Source organism: Carlito syrichta, unplaced genomic scaffold, assembly GCF_000164805.1.
Source record: "Carlito syrichta isolate Samal-C Ts95f unplaced genomic scaffold, Tarsius_syrichta-2.0.1 Scaffold304654, whole genome shotgun sequence".
Classification (NCBI taxonomy): Eukaryota; Metazoa; Chordata; class Mammalia; order Primates; family Tarsiidae; genus Carlito; species Carlito syrichta.
The window spans coordinates 455,871-475,222 of NW_007248750.1; the positions used below are offsets into that span (position 1 = coordinate 455,871).

The 19,352-nt window shown below is 37.7% G+C and overlaps 1 protein-coding gene across 2 annotated transcripts in view; it reads right to left on the reverse strand.

Moving 5' to 3' along the window:
- Positions 1 to 18,885, reverse strand: part of ZHX3 (zinc fingers and homeoboxes 3) — a 116,960-nt gene extending 98,075 nt beyond the window's left edge. For both annotated transcript variants that reach the window (XM_008060579.2, XM_021713654.1), the window contains exon 1: positions 18,727 to 18,885. The gene's annotated coding sequence lies outside the window, so the exon portion shown is untranslated. The remainder of the gene's footprint in view (positions 1 to 18,726) is intronic.
- Positions 18,886 to 19,352: the final 467 nt, after the last annotated feature.

Genomic DNA, 19,352 nt, shown 5'->3' on the forward strand with positions numbered 1-19,352 from the left:
AGAGCCTGGTGGGCCCACTTTAGTTTTGTTCTCTGTTCTCTTTGTGGTGGTCTTAGTTACAAGCACCTGGAAACAAGCCCTCAACTGTAGGACAAATGCTTGTTTGGTTTGCAAGCTCTGATGAACAGGAAAAGAGAAGAAGATGGGGTTTACAATACAGCTACAAACTAAACCATCCTCAATTTTAAAACAGTCAAAATCTGAACACATACTGTATATCTGTCCACATAACAAACTGTGGTATTCATACAATAGAATATTACTCAGCAATAAGTTTTTGATACACATATCATCAATGAATCTCAAAAGCATGTTGAGCAAAAGAAGCTAGATATAAAAGAAAATTATGATTCTATTTCTATAGAGTTCTAGAAAAGACAAAATTAACTTATGATGGTAAAAATCAATAGTAATTACCTTTGAATGGTAAAGACTGACAAGAAAGAGCATGAAGGAACTTTCCTGGGGTGACAAAAATGTTCTACTTATTGATTGGGATGGTGTTTTTACGGGTATACATGATTGCCAACACTTATTAAACCAGCTGCATGAGGTGATACACCTGTATTCCCAGTTACTTAGGAGGCTTAGGCGGGAGGATCATTGGAGCCCAGGAATTCGGGGCCAGCCTAGGCAACACAGCAAGACCCTGCTTCTTAAATAAGCAAACAAACAAATAAATAAATATCAACTTATTGAACTATGCACTTAAAATCTGTACACTCCGGCCAGGTGCAGTGGCACATGCCTGTAATCCCAGCACTTTGGGAGGCCAAGGTGGGAGAATCTCTTGAGCCCCCAAGTTTGTGACCAGCCTGTGAATACAATGAGACCTCATCTCTACAAAAAAAAAAAAAAATTAGCCAGACATGGTGGCACACCCCTGTAGTCCCAGCTATTTGAGAGGCCAGGACAAAAGGACCACCGCAGCCCAGAAGGTCGAGATTGCAGTGATCCAGGACTGTGACACTGCACTCCAGACTGGGCAACAGAGTAAGACCCTGTCAAACAAACAAACAAACAAAAACTATACATTCTGCTGTATATAAATTATACCTCAATTTTTAAAATAAAATTCAAAAAAAAATTTCTTCATGGCACAAAGGCAGTTTTCCAGCATGCTGCACCCATGTTGCTAACATGTTGAGAAACAGGTATGATATTTGAAGTATTCAAACAAAGATAAATCTCCTTAAAGTAGTATGGAAATTTATATTAGTGAATTCAATTAATTCTTAATACTGAATTACATAGAGAAGTCCCTTGAATTTCTCTTACTCTAACCTCCATATTGAATATTTTAAGCATGTTTTAAGAGCAGAAAGTATAGTGTAGAGGATGGAAAGATTAATTTGATCTTTTTTAATGTGTGAAAAAAATTATAAGAGCAATTCAATATAGGTAAACTGAAAGATACAAAGGATAAGATTATAGTGGAAGAAAAACTCAGATAATCGAAATCATAAGCATAAAGAAGAATATTAAAGGTCATCCCCAAGATATCCACTGCCAAGAGTTAAACACTGTCAACATTTTTATACACACACACATTTTTAACCAAATTGGGATCATCACTGCAAACATTGTCTTTTTTTTTCACTTAAATATAGTTCATATAACAAACATTTCTCATGTTATTGAGCACTCTTTTCATTTTTTACTACTACTGAGGTTAAACATTTTCATGTGATTATTGGCCATTAATATTTCTCTGTGGGACAGCTTAGTAGTTTTAAAAAATCGAGGGGTTTTTTTGTAATTTTTTTCCTGATTATAATATATTTGACTGTAGAGATGTAGAAAATACAAAAGAACATAAGCCTACAAGGGAAAAAACTCACATAATTCAACACAAAAACAATCATTACAGTTAATTTTTATTTTTCTTTGCACATACTTTCTTACAGACTTGATATTCCAAGTAAGTCTGCTTTTTCACTTAGCATCATTACATGAGTATTTTCTCTATATCATTAAAATCTTCTTAAACATTTGTGTTAGTTTCATTTTGTTTGTTGAATGTTGTTAGCCTTATACATGTAGCATAATTAACAATTATCCAGTGTCAGGCATTTTAATGTGTTTGCTTTATGTTTGTTTTATTTACTTTATCACATCTTTGTATATAAATCATTATTGTCTTTACTCATGATTATTTCCTTGGGACAGACTGCCAGAATTTCAATTCTGGGTCAAAAAGTATGTAGGTTTTTAAGACCCTTAAGGCCAAACTGCACTAACCATTGTATCACTTTTTATTCCACAGGAGCATTTAAGAATGTCTGTACTTCAACACCTTTGCTGTCTTTTCTCTCTCTCTCATATATACTCCCCACCCCTTATAGACTCCTCACCATAACCCCAAACACACACATGCAAACATACTTTACTAATTTGATACATGAAAAATGGCATCTTACATCTTTAAATGCATTTTTTTAAACTAATAGAATGAAGTAGTTTTTCATTTGATTAAACTACCTCTTCAGTGAATAGTCTGCTAAATTTATTGAACATCTGATGCTTTTCAGAAGTAACCAAAAAGTGTTTGAGGACTTCTAGTTCATCATAAATAATGGAGCATTAGAATGTACTTCTCTCCTAGAGTAACCAATATAAAAGACTGTTTATTAAAGGAGTATTATAAAATAGCAAGAGTAAGAATAAGTTCACAGCAGCATAGGATAAACAGAGAAGATGCCATCGGAAGAACAGCATGAGGATCTCTGGGCCAAAAAGAAAAAAAATGCATTAGGAATAACTGAATAATGGCAGTACTAACTGGCAGAGGAAAATTCTATTTGAACGAAACAAAAGAAGGAACCTCTAAAAATCAGTGTGCCTACAGAACCCTGGAGACAGAGACAGTGGAGGATGGATGTGGAAGTAGAAGAGAGCTAGGGATTGTCAGGAGAATAATTAAAGGCCTATAGGACAGCTGCATTCCTTCAGTGTTCTCACAAAGGCTAAGCTGTGAGAACAGCTCTCTATAATAAAGTAGGAGATCAACTGTAGGGGACCACCCACAAAGGTGCAGGGACTAGAAAGTGAAGAAACAGCATCACAAATGACAAGGCATACATCCACCCAGAAGGCAGTTGACTGAACCCTGGAAGGATAACTGCAGTACTTAGCAGGACCAGGGCTCCTCTACTCTGAATTTGCTTCTAGAAGAACAAATAATTCCAACTTGTGCTGAGAGAACCCAATACAGTTACCACTCTGATCACACAACCAGAGTTCTCAATCCTCAGTACACATCAGAATCAGCTGGTGAGATTTTTTTAAATACCAATTTGCTTGGGCCCCACCACAATCCAATTGAATCAGCATTCACAGAGGGAACAGAAGTCCAGATCTTTGTATTTAAATGCACTCCAGATAATTTAACGTGTCCTTAGAAAATAACAAAGGAAGCAGAAAATAATTTTAGTATTCTCTGAAAGATCTACAAGATCTTTCAACAGATTCTTCAACAGAGGTCTGAATAGCAAAAGGACCATGACCAAAGACACAAGTAGTGGTTTGAAAGATTGAACTGATGAATTCTCCCAAACCAAGAAATAGGAAATATCAGGGGGAAAAGGAAAATAAATCTAGATGATCCAATATAGGTATAATATATATGTAATTTTTGTAAAGGCAAGAATAGAGGAAAATAAATTACCAAAGAGGTAACAGGACCAAATTTCTCTGAGTTTAAGAGATCTTCTGGTGGACTGGGCATAAGAGACAGACTTGTTAAGGATGACTCTTGGGTACTTGGCTTTAACAACTAAGTTTAAGAAGTTACCATTTTACCAAGATGAGAAAGATCAAAAGAAAAACAGATCAGCAAACTGTAAAAGAAATATTAAGTAGCCTTTCAGTGCTTGTGCTCTGGATTAGTTTTCATTTAAATTTTAAATCTGGTGGTATACTGCAAATGCCAAAGGCAATCATATAATTTCTCTTTTCTTCTTTTCTACCAAGTAACAATCTTCCTCAAGTACACTTTTATACATATTTGACATTGTAGAAGTAATGCTTCAGAGGTCCATTAGACACAATTAGTCTGTTTTTTTTTTTTTTTTGGAGTTCTACTTTCTGTTACTTTGTAGGATTTTATTTTATTTTATTTTATTTTTTAAACTTTTTTTTATTATAAAATAGTGGGGTACAGTTAAGTGTTAGGTATACAAATGTGCATCACTCAGGCACCCTTGTTAATAAGAGGTGTCTCCCCATCCCCAGACAGATATTGACTACTGTTAGTCCCACCTCCCCTCCCCTCTCTACCCCCCCCATAGTTTCCCATCATTGTAAGTCCTTTTTTTTTATAGTATTATGGTAGATGTTCAAGGTCCACTATATGAGTGAGAACATGTGAAACTCACAATTAGTCTTTCAATGCCTTTAATGAGGTCCACCTCCAAATGATGGCCAAATATCAACGCTAAGAACCAAGGTCCACTGCATGAAGTAAGTAAAACGGGGCAAATAAGGAATCTAGTGAAATATGCACTGCCTCATGACTACTTCTCACTAACATTTCCTAAAAATAATTATTTTGACCAGTCAAAGACTGGTACAAATAATAACACTAAAAATTCAGTGCATCACTAAAGGCCTTTACAACTCTTTAGACATCTCATCAGTGTATGTGTGTGTGATTTTCTATACCCTGGAAATCAGAGCCCCCTCCTCTCCATCTGTCCAGTTATGGTAGAGTTTCCCAAAGTCCACTAACTATGCAGTTGAGTGACTTTCCATTAAAAACAAGGTCACTCACCACTAAGAGCAAAGGCAAGTACACCTTCTGGGAAGACAGTCACTAAACATTAACATTACTTATCTATGGTTACTGGGAGTCAAAAACAAACACGAGGAATCACATTCCTTAATTTCCAACCTAGACTGTTTAGAACACTGCTTCTCTTAGGAACAGAATGTAGAAAGTCATTTTTAAAAGATGAAGAGAAGATGAGGAGAGAGGTAAAAGAGACAAATTTTTTACTCTCTATACTTTTGTATTTTTGAATGTTACAAGTATATATGAATTTGTTTATTACTTATGTAATTTTGAAAAGAAAAAAGTAAAGCACATCACACCAAAACCTCCATTTTCTAAACCTTTGTAATTGAAAAGTTAGCTTCCTTAGAGTAATGAGAAAGTTTTACTTGTTTCATAATGTTTTGATTATCAAATAAGGAATGCTTATTACATAATTACTTTAAAAAGAATATAGCTGTTGGACAAATAAATGAATTTATAAACATTTATTTGGTACTAACAAGGTGCCAAGCAGTATGCTATCCTAGAATCTCTCCTCCTCTCAGACCATTCATCTTCCCTTGCTGATCTCCTCTGTTCCAGTTGCTTCAAGTCCCACCTTATATGTCAACAGTTCCCAAAGCCAGCTTTCTCTCACCACAGAGCCAGCTGCCCACTGGATATCTGCTCTTAGATGGCCCACTGCCTCCCAGGTTCAACATGTCCCAAACCAGAATCATCATCTCCCTCAGACTTAACCAATTCCCTAGGCTGCCATCTCAGTGTGTCCAGGTGCCTAACCCTCACTTTCCCCCTACCTCTCTCCAGTATACAACATTTGCCAGTTCTCGACCTCCTCAATCTTTCCTCATTCTGTCTGCTGCTCCAACAAGTTACATATTTTTCTCAAAGGACCAGTGCTTCTCATCAAGACCCCAGTCTCCAAACTCTCTGAAATAAATTCTCCTCCCTGTCCCAGGCTTAATCTTTCTCACTGAAAATCGTGTTGGTCACCCTCACCTAGAGAGGTTTTCAGAAGCCCTTCATCAAACCCTCAGCATCAAGTCTAGGGATGTTATGATCTAGGTCTAGGCCTTTCTCACCTCTCCAACCTCATTCTCCACCAATCTAACCATGCCTCAAGCTGTATCCTACACCACCCCACCTCCACATTGCAAGCTCTTGGTAGTAATACTGGATTATTTCAGGGTCCTGAACATTAGCATTCACTTACCCCATGGTTTTTTTCCTTATATTCAGTACACCCTTCCTCCTTCATTTACTTTCCTACCTCTACCTTGACCTAGCACACTCTTACTGCTCCTCTAGTTTTCAGCTTAGACATTTCATCTCCAAGAAGCTTTTCCTAACTCCCCTTGCTTCTCTCCTCCAAATACTAGGTTGGTTGTCTTTCTGTCAACCTAGGAAATAAAATAATTTATTTTTACTCCTCTGTAAATTACTTGAGGTCAAGGATTCTGTCACTCTTCTCCAGGCAAGGTATTTACATCAACAACTATTGGTGTATGAATGCCAGCCTACAGAATATGTATCTCTGGACAAAACACTTATCTTCTTAAGCCATTCCAATAGAACCCTGAAATTTGGGGCTAAATTGTTTGGGGGGGGGTCTTAGCCGGGCTCGGTGGCTCAGCCCGTAATCCTGCACCTTTGAGAAGCTGAAGTGAGTGGATTGCCTGAGCCCGCGGGTCCGAGACCCACCTGGGCAGCGAGACCTCATCTCTACAATAAATCAAAAAATCAGCCGGGCATGGTAGCGCATGCCTGTAATTCCGGCTACTCAGAAGGCTGAGGCAGAAGAATCGCTGGAGCCCAGCAGGCGAGGCTGTGGTGGCCGGGAGTGGCCACTGCACTCCAGTCTGGGCGACAGAGTGAGACTCCAACTAAAAAAAAAAAAAATATTTGGGGGGGTCTCAATGATTAGACTCCAGAAGAAATAATACTAATACTGGGGTCAGGAAGCCTGTCTTCTAGATGTTGGTATTAATACCTGGTAGCCTTGGACAAGTCAGTTAACCTGCCTGAGCCTTGGTTTCCTCGTTTATAAAATGAGAGAGATAAACTAGGTCACTAAGATCCCTTCCATATATAAAATTCTATAATACTAAGTGCAGGAAGGCATCATCATCCAATCATGTTCAAGAGAAACCTGGTTTAATTTGGTTCTTCAATAATTGACACAGTTTTATCAAAATAATCAAAACTGAGCAGAAAAAGAAAACAGTGTACCAGTAAGATGCATGAGCTCTAGAGTCAGACCTTCCCAAGTTCTTGTTTTGACCATGCTGCTCCCTAGCTGATGTTATCCCAGCTGTTCTACTTAATAACTAGTGTTGTCATAACAGTTACTCAACTTTCATAGCCACTAATTTCTTTATTTGTAAAAGATAAATGGCAATAATATTTTTCTTATAGAACTATTGAGGATTAAATGAGATAATACATGAAAAAATTAGCATAGTATTCCTAGTAGAGTAAATGCTCAGTAAATGCTAACTATTGTTACAATTTTAAACTATCAGCTAATAGAGTTCTTGTACTGACAAGAGAAAAATTTATAATAGCATCAGAGTAATAGTTACTGTTTAGAATGTACTTTGTATACTTGTAAAGTCTCTTTTCAAATTAAAAATGTGAAAAATTATAAAGACAAAGAGAAAACATTCTCACTCCTACTACTCAAAATTAGCCACTTATTTTTGAAAACAGTAAAAAATGTTTTAAAAGATGACTGCTGTCAAATTTATAGCTTACATCACTGCTTCTTGACTCCCATTCCTTTCTTCTGCATGCATTTTTTTACTTCCTAATTGGTTCTTTAGCAATGGTCAGTGGATGATAAGCCTCAGTCTTTGAAGAAACATTTCACTCACACTCTTAAATGAAAGTTAGCTTAATATCTAATGATAGTTTAACTTGATATCACACTCTTGAATGATAGCTCAAATATTCTCAGTTGGCAGTTTGCTCCCCACAGCATTTTGTTCTATTGTCTTTCAACCTCAATTGGTGCTGTTGAAAAGTCTTCTGTAAGTCAAAATGATACCCTTTTCTCTCTGATTGTTTTCAAGTTCTCTTTGTCATTGTGATTCTACAGTTCTACTGCAACCAGGTAAGGATGTGTTTTTATTTATTACACCCAAGACTCCTTGTGATTCTTATATGAAAACTCTTAGAATGATGCTACTCTTTCTTTCTCTTTTTTTCTTATCTCTAGTTAAAACCTTCCAATGGCTTCCCATTTCAGAGTAGAAACAAAAATCCTTTCCATGGGATAAAAGCCCTGCACAATGTATCTTCTCTATTCCCATTACCCTGTGACCCCATCATCTCTATCCCTCTGCCCTTGATTATTCCACACCTGGACTCTTTGTTATTCCTCCAGCAAGCCAAACATGCTTCTGATTTGAGTCCTTTGACTTACTATTCATTCTGCTTTGAATGAATAAGAGGAATCAACCATTCATCCTAGGAATTCATACTTGCTCCCTTTATCTTCACAAGAAACTCTGCTCAAATATTACTGTATCAGAAAGGTCACTTAAGAATGCCCCACCCAAAATAGCACTTAGACTCCCATTCTATCACTCTCTATTCCCTTATTCTACTCTATTTTTTATAGCACGTACTACACTTGACATGTTATATTTCTTTATGATATGTCTTACCTTCTGTGTTAGGCAGGCTCTAAGATGGTCCAACATTAGAGTAGAGATAATGATCTCTGCCTCCTGGTATTCATGCCCTAGTGTAACTTCCTCTCCTTGAGTGTGGGCCAGACTTACTCTCTTCTAACAAGTAGAACACAGCAGACATGATGGAACATCACTTCCAAGATTAAGTTACTTAAATACCATGGATTCCATGTGTGTTCTCTCTCATTCTCTGTCTTGGATCATTCCCCTTGGAAAAGCCAATATCAAGGCATGAGGCAAATGTATAGTGAGGGACTGAGGCCTAGCAACAACCACATGAGTGAGCTTGGAATCAGATCCATCCCTCTCTGAATCAATCCTTCAGATGAGACTGCATCTCCAACCTACAGCTTGAATGCAGTTTCATGAGAGACTGTGAGTCAGAGCCCATTAAGCCCTACCCAGATTCCTAACTGACTCCTATTAGATAATAAGTGTTTGCTGTTTTAAGATCCCAACTTCAGCCAGGCTCTGTGGATCAGCCTGTAATCCTGTGCCTTGGAAGGCTGAGGTGAGTGGATTGCCTAAGTCCATGGGTTCGAGACCCGCCTGGGCAGGTGAGACCTCATATCTACAATAAATCAAAAAATTACCTGGGAGTGGTAGCGCATGCCTGTAGTTCCAGCTACTTGGAAGGCTGAGGCGGAAGGATCGCCGGAGCCCGGCAGGTCGAGGCTGTGGTGGCCGGGAGCGGCCACTGCACTCCAGTCTGAGCGACAGAGTAAGACTCCAACTCAAAAAAAAAAGAAAAGATCCCAACTTCCAGGATCATTTATTATACAGCAACAGATAATTAATATATCTTCATGTGTAAATATAAAATATCATGAAATATACTGAGAGAGACACCACTTCATAGCCACTGTGATGATATAGTCAGCCCTTTAAAGTCAAATTTGGAGTAAAGCAAGGACCTCCTTTATTTCATCTTTGATGTGAGAGCCACTTATTCATGAACTTGAAATCTCCAGGATAATAGTGACTTTTTGCTCAGTACTATCATCCTTTTTGCCTAGGATGTCACTTAATGAATATTTACTGAATGGATACATGATTTAAATTACATGCTATAATGTTAATTACAAATTAAAAAAATAAAAAGACCTTGAGTTGTTTCCCTAAGCAATGCCAACATTTAGCGGAAAGGCAACCCACTGGCAAAAACTGGCCTGCAGAAGACAAGCCTCAGCAGGCCAGAATGTCATTTGGAAGAAAAAAAAAAAAAACTGTACTAACAGGGCACAAAAGTTTGCTATAGGTAATGTCCACTCCTGTTTTATAAACAACAAATAGTCACCTTGATGTTATATGCCTGTGACCCCTGTTCTATAGTTAGACATTCTCCATCTCCAGAGGTGTTAGAAAACAGATTGAGGGCATTTTCATGCTATGAGGGTGGCTATCCTAAATTACCTTTAAAGTGCCTTTGAATTTCAAGACTTTCTTAATTTTGTTTATTTAATTATTTGTATTTTGCAATTATTTAACATTAAGATGTTGAATTGGAAAGAAACATATATTTAGAAACTTTTTAGGTGAAACCAGCACACTTTTAGACATGCTAATTAATTAAACTTAACAAATATTCTTGAATGTATAGTCAATTATTTAAAATAATTACCATGTTACTGGTAAATGATAACTTAGTTTCAAGTGGGTTGTTTAATGTAACTATGCCTCCAATTTCAAGTTCACGAATGAGTGGCTCCAAAGTCAAACACAGAGAAAATAAAGAAGCACCTTGTTTTACTCCAAATTTGAATTTGAAGGGCTGGTTACATCATCACACAGGAGACAGAGTAGTATCTCCCTCAGTATATCTCATTTTATTCATAAAGAAGGCATCTGTCTTCCTTTTGAGTAACATGCCAAGGATATGATCTTATTGGACCAACAAAAGGGTTGGATATGTCTACCAAACATTCCAAAATGTGTCTTTTTCCTTTCAGCAGTTTTAGCAATGTTATTTAGGACTGTTACATTTTTGACACAATCCAAAGTGCTGATGAAAGCTTTGCCCCTACATAACAAATGCCACAGAAAGATGACCCTGTCTTACTTGTTCATGCCTATATTCCAAGTGCCTAACAACACGCCTGACAAACAGTAGGTGGTCAATAAAAGATTGTTGGATAATAGACAAAGAGCTAATTTTAATTATGTAGTTATCCACTTCTATCCTAGTTGTAGTTTCAGCAAAAAGATACCTACAGACTAAAAAATTAATAATAAGTCCAAACATATTTTGAGCAACATTGAGGCCACATTAGATGACCAGTTTGAAAGGAAAGCATTTGGTTGGGCGCAGTGGCTCATGCCTATAATCCCAGTACTTTGGGAGGCCAAGGTGAGAGAATTGCCTGAGCCCACAGTTCGAGACCAACCTGGGCAACTTGGTGAGACCTCATCTCTACAATTAATCAAAAAATTAGCTGGGCATGGTGGCACATGCCTGTAGTTCCAGTTACTTGGAAGGCTGAGGCAAAAGGATCACCTGAGTCCAGCAGGTTGAGGCTGCAGTGGCTGGGAGCATGCCACTGCACTCCAGCCTCGGCGACAGGGACTCTGACTCAAACAAAAAAAAAAGGAAAGCATTCATGTTTGACAAAGTTTTATTACAGCTGTAGAAAATCTGCTTAATCTGTAATCACACCTTTGAATGTTATTAAAAGCCACTAAAACCCTATAACCTTCCTTTAAAAAGACTATAAGTCTAAAAATAAGGATGAATAACAGTTTGTTTTATTGAATGCTGATTATGTGCCAGGTTCTATGCTTGGCACCTTACACACATTTCATTTAATCCTCACAGTCACTCTATGAAGCAGATGTTGTGTTATCTCTATGTTTGATGAGGTAACAGACACAGAGAGGTGAAGAGACCTGCCTTAGGTCTGATAGCTACTAGTACACAGCGGCAAGGTAGAGATTTCAGCCCAGGCTATTGCTATTAACCACTTGGCTACACTGGCCAGTTTTCAGAGAAGTTACAAGGTCTAAATGAGCACATAGAAAAGCAACCACAGACACTCAGTTAATATTAGTTACTCTCTCCCCACTTTCTCCATCTGGGGGCCTCCCATCTGGTTCCTGCTCTCTAAGTTGTAGTTTGGGACAATAAGCAGTGACCCAATAATTTGCTTCCTCCCTGACTAAAAGTTTGGGGAGTGTAAATGATATTTTAAATAATTTGTGGTATTGTTTGTTGCCGGTCACTAAAAAGAAAATGGACATGTTAATCAATTACAGAGTATTTGGGGAAGTTAAATACCCTACATTATTGCGTATTCTTCACTGAAAATAAAATAGCCAAATTACTGACTGATAGTGTCAAGGCTTTGTTTTTTTGCTGTTGTCTTTTCTCCTCTGATTAGGATTTCCTGATTTAATATCTAGTTACAGAATTCAACTTTTGTGATATATTAGGAAGACACCATCTTCCTAATTGTCTGAACATATTAATCAACAGTGGTGAAGTAATCACCTCACAAGACTAATACTAACACTTCGGTATTTGTTGTGATTGTTGTTTTATAGGGTAAAAGTCAAATTGTTTTATAGATGTAAAAGAAAACTTATGCATATTTGTCTAATTAAATTGTAGGCATACCATAAAAACTTCAATTATTCACCAGGATAGGTTTAGAATATTTAGTGAAGGATGAGTTCGAGATTAACATTGAATTAATCGGGAAAAGTCTACTGTTAAGTTCTATTTCTTGATCTGGATGTTGCTTAAATAGGCTTATTTAATTTGTGAAAATTCACCAGGACACACTTATGTTAATTTTTTATGTGTATTTCAATTAAAAAGTTTTTTGAAAATCTTCCTCTGTGAAGTTACATACTGAAGTATTTCAGATGCAATGCTGGAATATCTGGGATTTGCTTCAAAAGACTCCAGTAAATGGGGGAAAGAACATGCATGGTGGTGGGCAGGGAAGAGAATGGAGGAAGGCAGGAAATAAAAGAGAAAAGATTAGCAAGATGTTGATATTGTTGGTGTACCTAGTGAGTTCATGGAGGTTCATTTAACATATTTTAAAATTACCATAATAAAAAATGTTAAAGGCAGGGGGTGATTGCTGCTGCAACTGTGCTTGCAAGTGAACAGCTAAAAGAACAGGGGAGACAGACATCTGGGCAACCACAGAAAAGTATCATCATGGAAAGAGGGGAAATTAATGAGTGTACTACAGCAGCAACATGCCACTCTGCATTACCTGTTCCACATGTTCTCAAATGAGGAACTGGGGGATTAAGGACTGTGAAATGGCAGGGAGATGGGCTTTCTTGACATTCATTGAGCAGAATAGCTTCCAGAGTGGTGGCCACCCCTACTACATTCAAAATGACAAAAAAAGGTGGCCTACACAGGTAAAATTTAAGGGACTGTATGACTGTGTGTGTGTGTGTGTGTGTGTGTGTGTGTGTGGTGATAACTATAAGAATCAGGCTATAAATTGCCATGGCAAGGACATTAGGTAAAGTGCACTTTGAAGGTGACTCTATATCTGTATATTCCCCTACCTCCTGCAAAAAATAAAAAATAAAAAAACACCAGGTGAGGGAAGAAGCAATGCTAGTCAGTTTCTAAGCACAGACTTTGAGTTCAGAAGGCCTCTACCCCAGGGGATGAAGAATGATTCAAAGCAAAACTTCTCTTTCAAGAACTTGATATGAATATTTCATCCTACTCATCCTAAGACTTTAAGGAAATAAGAGCTCATCTCACAAAAAGGTAGGGAAACACAACGAGCTCTACAAAATCAGCAAATGCAAATGCTTTGTCTAAATTTTTGTACTTTCTAACCAATGTTTAATAGTAACTATTCTTTGAAATGACCAAAAAAGTCTTGGTCACGGTGTTATTTTCTTTGTACAAAGGGCAAGAGAAAACACTCCTCCCCTAAGCTAAGAGATTAAAAGCTTGGAGAAAAGGGGGATCAGGTGATCATAAACTCTCTACCCTGTGTTTCTACAGAACTCACTTGTTAATCTGCTACTCAAAGATTTCCACTTGCAAGAGTACCTTTCAGTTTAGGAATGTAATTTCAACAATGCATCCATTTAATTCAAATTCCAATAGAGTAAGAAAAAAATTTTTGGATGCTCCTTAACATTTCTTATAAAAGAATTTTATCAGTAATACGGTACTTTCTAGCCAATGTTTTTTTTTTTTAATTCTGTTTAGTGTCTCTTTAGGTAGCTTTCTGGTATATAAAAGTATACCAGATTAATAACTAAAAAACCCAGCAAATATCAGCACTATTATCAAGCATCAATTATAAAAATATACCAAACATGTTGAGTAACATATTTGTCACCGGTTGGAATGAGGTCCAATTGAGCATGCACATAGAAGTGTGCAACTGCTTGGAAGCTGGTGAGACAGCACCACTCTTGTTTTCTTCATCAACCTAGTGAAGTGGGAGGTGAACACTTGAGAATGGTTTCAAGTACCCGCTTCAGATAGTATCTGCTGGGGACTCTGATGGGTACAGCACAGTTATCCAGACACCAACGGATTTGCTTTCATGAGCAAATTTCCCCAAACACTGTGCCTAGTTACTCAAAGTATGATCAGGGAGATGCACGTCAGCGTAACCTTGGATAGAACTTGTTAGAAAGGCAGAATCTCTGCCACACCTAGACCTACTAAATCAGAATCTGTTTTTTAACCAAATACCCAGGTAATATGTATGCGCATAACAGTTTGAAAAGCATAGAATTAATATCACTTTGGAGGGAGGTTTCTACTGAACTCTTCCTTGGGATTCTTCTGTTCCTCACTTTTCTGATGACTCACATGAGGATACTGAAGAGCCCTCATCAAATTCCAACTGACACTAATCTAGAAGAAAACAATTGCACAAGCACCTCTTGAAAGAGACAAGGCTTGAGAGCAGATCGCCTAAAAAGATTTAAACAACCAGGGATTTGCTAAAGACAAAAAAGTAATGCACACTTCAGTAAATTGTTGTAAATCAGACTACTTCTAGAGAACTGGCTATAAATTTAGTCACACATTTTAACAGTGACTACCAACAAACTGGCCACATGTGTGGTGAGGGACAGGGAAGGAAAAAGATCTTGAGAGTCAATTCTATTCTATTCTAAAGAATAGCTGAACTAAAGAACATTAGATATCAAGAAGAGGTGACTATGTGAGTACATCATTATTGAATTCACACATTTGAAAGACTGTCCCAAGACATTTCATTCTACAAATGTGTTTTTGAGCATCTGCTATGTGCCAGGAACTATGCCAGGAGCTAAGGATACAGAGTAAAAACCAGAACTGATCTCTGATTTTCTGATGTTTCCTGCCTAATGGAAGAAATAAGTCTGTTCCAGAAAGCAGAGCTATAGCTAATGAAAGGCAAGTGGAAGGATATGGGTACTATACAAGAAAGTCCCTTCTAGCCAGAGGATACAACTTTGAACAGACAGAAGTGCCCAGGCTTCCCAGGACTGGGAAGAATGGGTTAGGGAGGGGATGACCACCTCTCAAGGAGTAACCCAGGAGACTACTAGACCAAAGCTAATATTCCAGGGGTAGAGAATAATTGGGGTCAATGTCATTAATCTAATATAAGATTTGTTTAGAATTATGCTATATTCAGTTGAACTGAGAATAAATTTCTTAAAACTTAATTACAACTTAATATTACCAGCTAAATTTTGTGCATAATTGTAAACAATGTCCAATTTATCTTTTAGTAATAGTTTCTAAAATCTAACATTTAATAAAAATTCACATTAATATTTTAAGCAACAACTCTGCTTAATGGCTCATGTCAATTGTAATCTTGCTTCTTTTCTACCCCTAAAACTACTATATTTCGTGTTCCTTAGAGTAGCTTCAAGAGTTGCTCATTCCACTTCTGAAATTATCCTAAAGAAAAAATCATTTGCTTTCCTCTTCCTTAAAGAAAAAAAAAAAGAGGAGGGGGGTGGGAAAACTAGTCACCTGAAGATGCAAATGAACAATATTTATAAAGAAAAATAATACATAAACCACTTGAATGTTAAACAAAACCATCAATTCTTTTCATAGAATTAGGCAGGGTATAAACAATAAAAAATAATATCCAATAAGTTGGAGAATATTTAAGATAAACTGAGAAACTATCATATGTAATTATGCAGGCTACATAGAAACACGGAAAAATACTCATAATGACAAGAAAGCAATACAAACTTGTACAGTTCTGGCCATATAAAAATTATGGACACGTGAACAAGAACTAAAAAAAAAAAGTTTATCTTTTAGGGTGTTAAAATTCCTTTTTCAGTTTAAAATTTCTATTTCACTGTTGACTATTCAATAAATACTTTTTCAATGAATGTATGAGGAACCAAAATAACTGTAACTCATTATAAGAATGTGTGCATTAGCAAAAAATGAAATTACAAAGGTGACACATAGTTTGATTATGTTCAGTTGGTTCTTTGTCCTTTATCCTATTTGAGGTCATAAACTACCAAAAGTAAAGATAATGAGATTCATATTATGAAAAATGCTTAACATTTGTGGAAAGTAAAAAGGACTTTGTACAGCAGCCACCCATGAACTTTGGGTAAAAGCAAAACTAAATTTCTGAAGTCTATTTTGCTTTTCACCTTATTTGATCTCACTGAACATCACCCATGCCAAGCTGAGTTTTTTTCCTCCTATTTTCCCTTCTTCTCAAGTTCATAAATTTGAAGAAAAAAATACACAGCAGCTCTGTTACAGTCCTCTTCGTTCTCCCAGCAATGTCATGAAACGTGGCTTTCTGGAATCGGTCACAGAGAGAGTAAGATAAGAATAGTTGTCTACTATCTGTCACCACAGAGATCACCAGGACTAAGTTGACTTAGGGCCAAGAGATCTGGGTTCAAATTTTCCACTTCTATAACACAGAAATAATATCACTTGCCCCGAAAGGTGATGTCACAAGAAAGTCTCTAGCATATAGTGATGCTCAAGAAATGCTTATTTCATCCTTTTTTCCCACTTTCCACTACACACATGCACACAAGTTCTGCCCAGTAAAAAACTGCAGGAGTCTTTATGTCAGTGATTTCCCAGATGCATGCTCCAACTTTCTCCACCCTGCTCTCTTCCTCCACAGCCTAATCCTTATGTGTCACATCAACAGGCCCCTATGCCCTTGACCTCTGATTGGGGTTTAGTCAATGCTAAGTCCCAGAAAGACATGAGTGAGGTAGGAGAAACAAGGGAGGGAGTAAGGTTGGGATATTCATTTTATTTGTGCTGGCTGCATCCCTTATACAAACTCACTGTTCTTCTCAAGACAGCATCTTCCAAATGACAATCTCTTCTGGCTTCTGATAACCACTTCCATCTATTTGTCCCTTTAGTGCTAGTGGTGGTAACTGCCCTACCATCATGATAACCCTGGGTTCCTATCCCTTATGTTTTCCTCTACATTCTACCCACACTTCTTTAAGCAAACTCTCCTGGAGTTATCCTAAGTTAAGAATGCCAACTATTCCTGTTGGGACTCTGACTGATAAAGTCCTATCTATTGCATTCCAGAATCATTTATATCTTCAATCAGCACAAGGAGAATGTGCAGTTCTGGGGTTCATCTCAGACTGAAATGCACATACAGGAAGGACCCGATGATTCTAAAATACCAGACTCTCAAGGCTAACCTGTGCTTTTCCAATGGGCCTGAAGTAGTCCTAAGCAGAGCCACTCTCATCAGACCCCAGAGGAATAACATCAGTTTCTAAACCCTAGAAGTGCTATGAACTGGGGGAGAAGTTCTAGTCATCCCTTTATTTTCAATATTCATTCTCAGTGAGTCCCAGCTTTATCTCAAATTAATAAAGGTGTCCAACTCAATAATTCCTTAGAGACTAGGAAAAGGGGAAACACAGCAGCCTCTAAAACATCCCAGTCTTCCAATTATGTCACTGCTCCAAGTGTGGAGTTGGGAAACAAAGCACAATAATACCCTCTCCAAAACAAAAAGGCTGTTTTAACCTCTGATGCAATGGGGAAAAAAGTGGGATAAGCAATTTCTCCTAACTCCCAGAGTCAGTGAGGAAACTGAGTCCCACAGAGGGTAAGTGTGTAAGGCAGAGCTAGGACTGAATACAGGCATCTGGTTGCCAGTCCAACCTTAGTTACAGCAACCATCTTCTCTCCCACTTGGTCTGTGGTGGTCAGCTTCCCAAAGGCAAGTCAAAGGGAGACCACCCCTCCCACTCCCCCAGTTGAATCCTAGCCCACCACGATGTGTCAGAATTTTGCTAATGTAAGATGGATTTATGAGGTCTAGAGTGGCCCTAGTCATTCCAAGACTGAAGAACTCACAGAACTTTAATCGCTTTACTGGGCCTAATGACATAGATATAAGGACTTCAGCCTTAACTGTGAGTAACCACCATGTGCAGAGCAAGTACTCTTCTAGATGCCCCCATGAGTTTAAAGGACTCATCCAATTCTTTTTTAATTTACATTTTAATTAAGAAGGCCAGAGAACTAAATATGAAGCACAAGAGCAGGGAGTTGTACATAGAGTTTTACCCAGCAGAAAGACGTTAAAGTAGTGTTGTGGCATGTTAAGAGCTCGTGCTCTAGGTCACACTGCAACATATGAAACATGGAGCAAACCCCAATCTTGCTAAGCCTCCATTTCTTTATCATTAAAATGAGGCAACAACACCATCTACGATAAATATGATTAACACAGGGTTGTTGTGTATTAAACTAACTGATATACATAACAGTCCTTAGCAAGCACAGGAACTGGCATGCTGTGAGGGCTAAATGCTCATTCTTATTATCAGACCCAAGTGAAGTTGGTTAAGTCTCCTCTAGCTGGAAATCAAACTCTATGGCCTGACTGGCATCTTACTTGCACCCCAAGACTTAAAAGCCTTTGTTTATTTTTAAGAGGAAGTATGTTACAATATTACCAAATGTAACAGAACATAACAGTAAAAACTATGGTAATAATGATGCTAAGAGTTTCATATAGTCAAAGGCATCGTTGTTTATTGCTGTGTTAGGCTCAGAAAACTAAACATTGCAAAAAATCAAGAAAGATTCTAAAAATCACAGTCATTGGGAAGAAAGTGACTCAACATTTTCTGTGTTTCACTTGCCAAAAAGATAGCCCGGATGTGGAACTGAGAGAGAGATTAAAAAGAAGACGTTTGAAAGACAAGCATGAGAGTTTTGTGAAATTAACCACCCAAAACCTCCCTAAAACTCCAGATGTGTGATTTGTATACCTAAGTGTATGCTGCAGTCTCTACCCATGTCTTCTTTTTCTTTTACCACAATCAGCTGGTTAGCAGGAGGGAAGGATATAAAGGCAGAAGCTTATCTTTCATTCACCCTGTGTGCTACCTTTGACGGCTATCACAGTTCAGGGTAGGAAAACGTTAGTGTTCATCACTATGGAGGAAATTGTGATGTCAAGCCCAGAATTGTGGAATCACAAAATACGAGTCACATGAACAGGTTTGGGGATGGAAACAAGGGAGCAGAGCTCCAAATTACCAGGCAAAAAATGTAAGTCTTTAGAAGCTCTTCTGAAGCAATTCAGATTAAGCCGTTTTTTTCTTTCAGAAGATGGAGGCAATTACTGATTATTTCTACAACCTTTTCTGTTCACAGAAGAGATGATACCAGAATTCCAGCCTTCAGACCCAGTGAATGCCCTATGAAAGAACACACAACCAGATGTAGATACCTTCATTATAAAGTGTGGCTTTCACCTGAACTGGAGAAAGCAATCTTTGTCCTAGATCACAGAGTATTTCATTGTAACCCTATCCTTCAAACACTATTAGACTGGGGAGACAAATAAGTAAACAGGGTGCTAAGTGCTATCATAGAGGCATCTACTTTATGC